Genomic DNA, 9,971 nt, shown 5'->3' on the forward strand with positions numbered 1-9,971 from the left:
TAATTATTGAATGGTGTTTGTTCATCTGACATTTGAGTGCACCTGCTGGGTCTACTAAGATAAGAATGATTAAATATTCTCATAATGTAGTAATGTTGTAGAAATAGGTTATAGGTTGGAAGAGGCATCTTTTGTGCCAACTTTTATGACATCAAGGCAATTTCTGGAGGATATATGTAATCCAATGCTTTGGCTAAGAGATGGCTCTGGGCAAGGTTTCCACCACCAGGGAAGATTACACTCGGAAGAGAAAATGAAATGAAAGATAGACATGATGAAACAGACCGTAGGATACACAGGGCTGAGAAGAATTATGTCACGAAATTTTAACGCTGGATTGCTGATGCCAATGATTGGTGGGCCCTTTGAAGGATACAACACACCGGGGCCTGGACCCAATAATTCAGTTGATACGCACAGTCACCCATGGAATGGGAAGGAAACAGCAAGGAGGTGCTGCCACAATAGAAGCCCATCGACACCTCCGGGGAGAGGATTGGAGTGAAAGGTAGGGGACAGGGACAAACCCGCATTGCCATGAGGACAACAGGGCCCATTACTAGCAAAACTATTACTTTATCTACCAACAAAATTGGCAGATTTTTCTATGAGGAGAAAAATCCAACGATCATTTTTCTAAATTAAAGCTGATGCTAGTAGGAACCAAAATTAGTGATGATGTTTACATCGAAAATGCACCGTTATCAAATATCCCTCAGAAAGCAGTAAAACTCACCATTTTGAGCCATTTATCTTAAATTTTTTTCTGGCGGAGAGCCCTCGCACCACCCGCTTACCCTGGCAGGTATGCCATACCCCCAGACCCCCCAGGCCCCCCCAGTATTAGTTGCGCCTGAAACCCCCCCTAGCCTTAATTCCTAGCTGCGCCCCTGACCATATGCATTCACCGGCAATGCACAAACTGTGAGAGAATTCCACAGAGAAAATTCCATTCCAATTTTCTGTAGGGCCGACGCAACCCCCACTTACCCTGGAGGGTATGCAATACCCCCACACTCTTAAGTATTAGTTGTACAGGCATCCCCCGAGTTACGTATGTCTCGACTTACGTAAATCCGTACTTTCGTAAGCGATAGCCGTATTTCAAATGTTTACGTTAATTTTCGAATGCGAGCGCGAAGAAGTAGATATTCGCTCGTACAACCTATGGTAGAAAAAATATCGAATAGTTATAGAGTTTTTTACGTGCTAAAAATAACAAAGTGACCCATTTTTGTCATTCCTCGAAGGAAATTTCATTAATTTCTGTAGAAAAATCGCTTATAAATCCCAAGTCAGCAATCAACGTGAAAATTTGCAGTTCTAGCGATGGATGTGGTGGCGTATGTGGTTGCGCTCATTCCTGTACGATACAACTTGTTATACAGCAATCTCTGAAGCTCCAACGCAAAGGTTCGACTTACGTAAATTTCGACTTACGCATAGTCTGCCGGAATGCATCTCTTACGTAACTCGGGGGATGCCTGTACATAAAACTCCCCCTAGCCTTAGTTCTTCGCTGCACCCCTGATTCGTAGCTAGGTCTTTTAAGTACACTTCAAATAATTCCAAAATGTAATAAGCATATCGATTTCCTGTTTTCAGACTAAAGAATTCGAAAGGGTCACTTTTAAAATCATTCTTCATTTTGATTTATAAGAAAATCCAGTGAGATCACTGCCATCATCCAACTTTAAACTATGTCTATGATCTTTAAAAACTAAAAATGAATGGATAGTTTGAGGCGTCACTTTTGACTTGAATTCCTTGGAGTAATTCTTATATCTCTCTCATTTTAACTTATCAGCTTTTGATGAATGAAATTAGTTGCCATTATTGTTGTTTTCATTTTTATTTACAAAACGTATGAAAGCATACAAATGCACCAGCTTTTAAGGCCTGGTTACACGGTACATTAACACGTACAAGTTAATGTACGTTTGCGTGAATGATTTTGGTGGACCGGAACGGAACATGTACGAATGCATGAACCAAATTAGAACAGGTTCTATTTTCTGTTCATGCATTCGCACAAGTTGGGTGGTTACACAGTACATTTTGGCGTTCATTCTCGCGTTCATACATTTTGACATTAACACGTATGTGTTAATGTATTGTGTAACCAGGCCTTTAGCGCTTTTGTCGATTTATAAAAAATTGTATTTACCCTGAGTTCAAGACATATTATGTGGGAGTGAACATCAACTATCAACATTATTAGTGAATAACTGCAAATATTATACCAAGTAATGAATAAATGGAAATATTATTGGAACAAATTTTATGAATAACAATCAGTGAACAAAAAAGAACATTAATTTATGAGAATGTTTGCCTTTTTAAATTATTAATTAGCAATGGACTAGGAGCAGCCTCCTGACCTTTTCTACTGCATGGTCTATTTGAGTAGAACTCAACTTATTCATTGGTATTTCTCCAAAAAAGACACCTATTTACCAAAACTTAAAATTTGAAACAGAACTATATATTTTTCCATGAAATTGTCACTTTCTCTTCACTCTTTTGCTGAATGATCACTTCCCCTGTAATTGTGTAGAACAGTCTTTTCACATTTTCTTGGGACATGCATTCTGCAAACAAAATGGCCAAATATGATACTCTTAAGTGTCGGACCACTGACATAAATGTGAGTTTTGAAAGCTTGACTTCATATGTACTTTGTGTGATGGGTTGATATTTCTTCACTCTTCATCACCTTTACCTTTCTCATTTCTCTAATTGCAGAAAGTATAAAAAGTCTTTAATCTATGAAATAGAAATTAATTAGACTGAAAACACTTCATCTACTTCTACTATATCACACGAAGGAATAATGACAGAGAAAATGTTTGTGTTCCATAAAAATTAAAACAGAGGTTCAATGCTTGATTGATTGAAACATAAGCTTTAATGACATCATTTTGAATGTTTCAGTCAACAGTTATTGTGCGCATGCATGAAAATAATTGAAAAAATCATTTTTCTCCTCATGCAGTTTTTAAATTGATTGGTTTGAACTAAATATTGGCGTTCATTTTCTTTTAATTGGCTTTACACACATTGGTAGATGTTATGCATTGTGAAAGGCAGCCTTGATACAAGAACAAGGTTTTCATTTACTCTACAAACATGGCCATTGGGACAGAGGGGGGGAAAGCTTGCCCCCCGCAATGCTGATAAGACACAGTTTATAAGGCATTTTATTTTTGTTTAGATTGTCCCCCTCAATGTGAACCACCCTTGAATACTCCACCCATGAAGAATTTTCCAACAATATCATAGCCGGAACCGCAAGCATAAATTACAATCCAGGTAGCTTGGACTACATTAATACAGTAAAACCTCTATGTAGTGAACCTCTTTACATCATAAACCTCCATACTTCATACCACTCCTATGGTGCCGTCAGATTTTCATGTAAATTTATAGGCAAACCTCTATGCAGTGAACTTCTATCACAAAAAACCTCCACTTATCATACCAAGGAGACACTCCCCAGATGGCCAAACTACCTCCGCAAATCGTACGGAGACAACTAGAGACCATTAATGGACCCACGATTATGTACATGGAATGACATTTTCAGTGATAAATGTTTCACCCTTATTTTTTTTCTTATACACCTTTTAGATGCGGTAATTTTCACGTTAACCATTAGTTAAGGCTTTTTGTTCCACACGCATACCTAACAGTAAATAAGAAAAAAGGTATCCAACTATCCTAATCATTTTAATTCACTATTGAATTAAGAGAGATCACATTGTTTTCTCTATAATCATGGTAAAAATCACGTGACAGCGCTTGCTTTCTGTTATTATTATATAATAGGGTGGTTTTCTATTATTTTTTTATTGCCTAAATCGAAAGATTATTACACCTGGAGCACGTATTTCACGCATTTAGATTTTTAAATGACGATATCTATTTTTCGCGATTAAATGAAAAGTGAAAATTTTCAAGCGCGCGAAAACGCGATGCGTAAGTATGAATGCCGGGAAATCTCTCCGTGAGACTTATTTCTGGTTCCCGCTGCCCCCCTGTGAGGTGACCTTGAAGCGAGGCTTAGCGCTGATACGACGCAGGCTGCTAGCGGGTAGCTGAGTACCTTGCTGGCTGGTAGCGCTTGTCTTAAATAAGGATTATTAATACCTTATCAAATGAAGAAAACTTTCCGACCTTAGCCAGTTTTAATAAGTGATTATTAAGACATGTTTCCCTGAGCTCTACGCCTCATGCATGCATTGGTAACCTCAGACGATGTATAACTCCTATCTTCTCGTATAGAAACTAGGTCCCTGTGACGTCACGTGGAGTGGCATCGCATGGGCGCCAATCTGGCCCTTTTCAAATGGGATAAAAATGGACCATTGCCATTCGTCTAAACCGCTATATCTAAAACGAAATAATTTGTATATTTTGAATACACTAATGGTGGGTAACGAATTGCAATCAATGCTTTTCGTTTTCTTTGATGAAGGAAACTACCCTATTGTTAAATATATATTCTACTAAATAAATTAACTTAATTAGTAAATATATGCTCACTAATACATGCATGTTTGTTTAAACACACATATATAATGGTTTAAAAGACAGTTTTTCCTTTCATTTCCAAAGAATATGAAAAAATGGTGCATATCACTAAAACCTCTATATAGTGAACATCCATGCATCAAATTGCCCAAATTTTGGTCCCCTCCATTACGATGTAAATAGGTTTTACTGTAATAAACTAATTTCATTACCATAAATGGTGTTCAGTTCATGAACTATATGCACTAATTATAGTAACTACATACTCAAAACCAGTAAAACATTATTGGGCATGCTTGAGCGTAAGAATTTGGTACCTACATTCAGTGGCGTAGCCAGGAATTTCGTACGGGGGGTCCAAAACCAGGTGGGAAATTTTTTTTAAAACAGGGTACTAAATAATGGGTTTTAAACTAATTTTTAACACTTTCCATAATCAAAAAACTTCATTTGTTTAAGAAATATTTTGTGATTTTCATGATATTTCTTTCTTTTATGAAGGAAAATAATAGTTTTTATATTGTGGGGGGGGGGGGGTCATGACCCCACGAACCCCACCTGGCTACAACAATGCCTACATTCTTGGATATTATGCCATCCACTCCCAGCCACCTCAACATCAACCATACTGATGCCTCATACTTCACTGGAACAGCATAAATTCTGATGCATATTCTTGCCTTTAGGCTAATTTTCACTAAATAATTTTTGCTCGCAGCCTTTTCTTTGTACAACAACATTATTTCAACAATACTATCTTATGTTAATGGCTACAACACTTAGGTAAATTAGAAGAATATATTTCTTGGTAATAAAATTCAAATAATGCTTTTTTTTTTGTAAAGCAGTCATTTGATCACTGTGAACTTATTTCTTAAGTTAATTCAGGGAGTCATCCACGGACATCTTCACAAAAAAGGGGGTTAAATAAAATGGGTGTGTTCCTGTGACAGTTAGAGGCTGAATTATGGAGGTCAATCCTGTGGAATTCACAATTTTCCCCATTAAATATATTCCCTTGGGGGTCAGGTGAAACATCAGAGATTAGTCAGAGTCAACGCACTTAGTTGCTCAAATGAAAAAAGCAACTAAATAATGGATTACATATGAATGCATTTGTTGTTCAGTATCTATATTTTTGTTCATATATTAATCGAAATTCATTGCTGTGCAATTGCCAAAAGTATTACTCGTCATTGGGTCCAGATAGCCGGCCTACCGAAGTAATTTACCTCGTCTCCTTAACAGAAAGTGGAAATGAGTTTTTTTTTCAGCAATACGATTTGAGACGTATTTTTGCCGTCGTAGGTTACCGGGCGATTGACTTCCAGGTAGAGTGTCTACGCTAAAGCCTTCAAGGTCATCGGTATTCACGGGGGAGAAATGGAGCGGTGGCTGAGTTGCGCATGAATAGCATCGACACATAAAAGGGTCCGCTATAGAGTCTCAAACACAATGGCTTCGTTCCCTCCCCGCAGTCTTAGGCCTTCTGCGTCACAGGAATACAGTTCAGCAGAAGAAGGTGATTTAGATAGAGCCATACAGAGTAAAAACCAAGAGAATATGGCAAAAAATAGGAATGCGTGTAGAAAAATCAAGAATTTATCAAGAAAAACCATAAACCTAGAAGAGGACTTGAGAGAGGTCAATTGCTTTGAAAATGGAGAGCTTCAAAGCGATATTGCGCAAAGTTTAAACTCACGATGCCTTATTCTGAATAAAGACGAAGCTAAAATATCAGTGACCTCAGCCGCACTAACTTCAACCAAGCGGTCTACACAAACGGAAAGTTCATGGTGAATCAGTACAAAAAGACGAGAGTGGTAATCGCTCCGAGACATTTAGTGAAAGCTCTGGTTGGTTCCAGAATTTAAACGGCAAGCAGGTATTTTCAGTGCGGCGATATCAGGTGAATCTGCAAGTGTTGATAGCGCAGCCACCACAACATTTTCTAATGAACTCCAAGCTGTTATTGAAAGTGGCTCCTTTCCCCCTCAACTAGTTTTTATTGTTGACGAGACGATATTCTTTTGGAAAAGAATGCATTCTCGTTCATTCATTTTCAGGGAAGGAAAACCTGGGTCAGGTTTCAAGGCATTTAAAGACTGTTTCACGTAGCTGCTAATGACTCGGAGGACTTCAAATTAAAATGATTTATCATTCATAAACTCCGCTGGCTATGAAATGGCATTTGAAGTAGCATTTTCCTGTCATTTCGATGAGCGACAAAAGGGCCTGGGTGACACAATAGTTGTTTTTAGACTAGTTTGAAAAATCGTCAACTGCCGGCAACGCATTACGATCCCCTGAGATAGCAGATGTTAGCCCACCCGCACGACAGGATGGAATTTCGAAAGCACGTAAGAATTTTTTTTAACGTGAATAAAAGTCTTTGAATGCGTGAATACTATCTTTAAAGATGTTTTAAAATATAAATATTTATAGAAATAACTTTTTCTAAGGCTTTTTATGGGAATATAGATGTTTTAGAAGAAATTCAATACCCAAGATCTATGCTACCAGGAACGCATCCCTATCTTCCCTATGTTAAAACGCTCTCGTATAACGCAAATTCGTATAGCGCAAAGACCCCAAGGAACGCATCCCTTGCGCTATACGAGACATGGGTGTAATCATCCACACGGTATTATACGTGGATTTTGGCTGGATATAAATGGTTACACTGAGAAAATAAGCGATTGGATAAACTTGAGAGCTAATGACAAGCTAAGAACGTACTTGACGGTGCCTTTCAGACGCTGCGTTAGCATCTCTAGGCTGAAAAGGACGCAGACAAGAAAGAAATGTCACCAATAAAGCAAGGCCATCCTGAAATACAGACAACGCAGTATGTCTTTCGTGAACTGTGGGTTGCATATGCACAAAGGATACATACTTGCATGAAAGGGGTACTACCATACCACTACATGTATGTAGACATTTGGGCAAATAAAGCTGTGACCAATGCGATACTGGCTCAAACATCCCCTTTGGTCATAGTATACACCACGTACTCCGATCTCAGAGAGGGATACTAAAGAAAAATACTGTTTGGAGAAGTGATAAAGAGGAAGGTAACTAGGTTGGGACTTAAACACTATGATGGCATTGCATCTTGTTCATCCTTTGATGTCTATCATCCTTTGATCCTCTGATCCTCATTTTCCATCTATTTTTCCTAGGAAGAGGAAGGAGAAGATTCGTAATGCTTGACCACATAACGTGTGGACGAAGTTATAGAAAGATGATCCTCAGGACACATTACATCTACATACTACCCTGCTAAAAAGGCGTGTGACAGGTGTTAGGACACCAGCCAACTACATATTGAAAGCAAATGCTCAAACAAATTATGACTAGCATTTATTTAAGTCCTTAATGGCTCCAGGAAAAAACAAATTCCCATATCTATCTGTTCGGCAACATATCTCTCTTGATTTATCGCATCTATCAGACCTGGAAATTGTGTGGCTCTAAGATGATGTTCTCCGTATCGCTCCTGAAGATATCAATTCTCAATTGTTCAAGCAATCTAAACCTAACACACAGCCTCCAAGTCTCTAGTGGGTCTCAGCCTAATTTGCTTATCATCTGCATAATGCTGTCTAAATGCCCATAGCAGTTTTTGACAAATCGCGCAGCTTTCCTTTGTATTTTATACAGTTCACGGATTAAGTCTTTCTGCACCGGATCCCATGTGCTCGCTGCATATTCAAGGTGTGGTAGGACGAGTGCAAAATAGCATCGTTCCTTTATTTTCTCATCCAAAAATCTTCCCACAATACGCTTGACGAATCCTAATTTCTTCAGGGCTATGCCGCAAATATTCTTTATAAGTGTTCCCCACGTGAGGTTCGAGGTTATCGTAACTCCCAGGTACTTCACTTTGTCTGTTGCCTTTATGTTAATACCATCCACTGCATAAACATGGTTAGAGTTGGACAAATTCCGCAAGAAATGTACTGCCATGCATTTGCTCAGATTAAGTTTGAGACCCCACTCTTGGCTCTACAAATGAACGGTGTTTAAGTATGATGATAGAATTTCATAGTCAGAGTGATCACTAATTTTGCGATAGATGACAGCATCATCAGCAAATAAACGTATTTTACTGCTAATGCGGGAGCCGAGATCATAAATGTATATAATGAACAATAGAGGGCCGATTACGCTTTCTTGTGGAACAACTTATGTAACTTTTACAACATCAGAGCTAATGCCGTCAAGAACTACTTTTTGTTTATGATCACTGAGAAAGTCACGTATCCAGTTTACAACTGTTTCGTTTAATCTGCATGACTATAATTTGTATAAAAGTTTGTTGTGAGGTACAGTGTCGAAAACTTTCTTAAAATCTAGAAATATTGCATCAACTTGTCTTTTCGATTCACCAGATTTTATAACGTCGTGAAGAAAGAGTGCGAGCTGTGTTTTACATGATCTACCTTTTTGGAATCCGTGATGACAGTCATGGAGGAAGTTTCGTCTGTCCAAGGAAGTCATGATATTGCTAATGACGATATGCTCAAGTATCTTGCCTGTAATCGATGTTAATGAAATCAGACGGTAGTTGCCTGGGTCATGTCTGTTTCCCTTTTTGAATATGGGTGTAACGCTTGCAATTTTCCTGTCTAGCAGTAACTTCCCTTCGGAGAGTGACTTCTTGAATATGATCTCTAAGTAAGGCTCTATCTGTGGAGCTAACTCTTTGAGGACACGCGCGGGTATTTCCTCCGGACCCGGATTTTTACTATTCTTAATCGATTGTAGTTGTTTAGTTATCCCGTCACGTTGTATAGATATTTCTTCCATCGATTCCTCAGTATATGGAATGTCTAAATTAAATTGAGTATCGTCAGTAGTATATACACTTTCGAAGTGGGAATTTAAAGTGACATTTATATAATATTTTTGGTGACAAGTTTAACACATTGATGCTCATCAGAATAACCTGAAAAAATTCAGTTCAGCTTTTCAGTGTAGACAAATGTTGCTAGAAACACCATTTGTGGCATTTTGACGTATATTGTAAATACACGCTGCCAATAATATAGGGATCCATCTATCCAAATAACAATCTCAATTGTACATCAACCATTATATTCCCAGTGAAATTGAGCTCATCTCCAAAGACATCTGCTTGATTGAATCCCTTCTGCCATACATTGTTATTGTTCTTCATAGTCATAATCACCCAGATTTAATGCTAAAATTTTCACAGAAGGTCATTTATCAAGAAGTTTGCATAGTTCACAATTTTGTACATAATGATAATGGTTCTTCACTATCCACCCTTTTCAACATTTTATTTACTACCAGGGATTTTTAAGGACATTAAATACAAAAATTTGCAATTATTATTGTCTGACGCAATCTCAAAATGGGTGGCAATTGTGTTGTTGATAATTATAATATTTATTAACACCGTAGAGATACAA

The sequence above is a fragment of the Ischnura elegans genome, chromosome 7 (assembly GCF_921293095.1).
Source record: "Ischnura elegans chromosome 7, ioIscEleg1.1, whole genome shotgun sequence".
Lineage (NCBI taxonomy): Eukaryota > Metazoa > Arthropoda > Insecta > Odonata > Coenagrionidae > Ischnura > Ischnura elegans.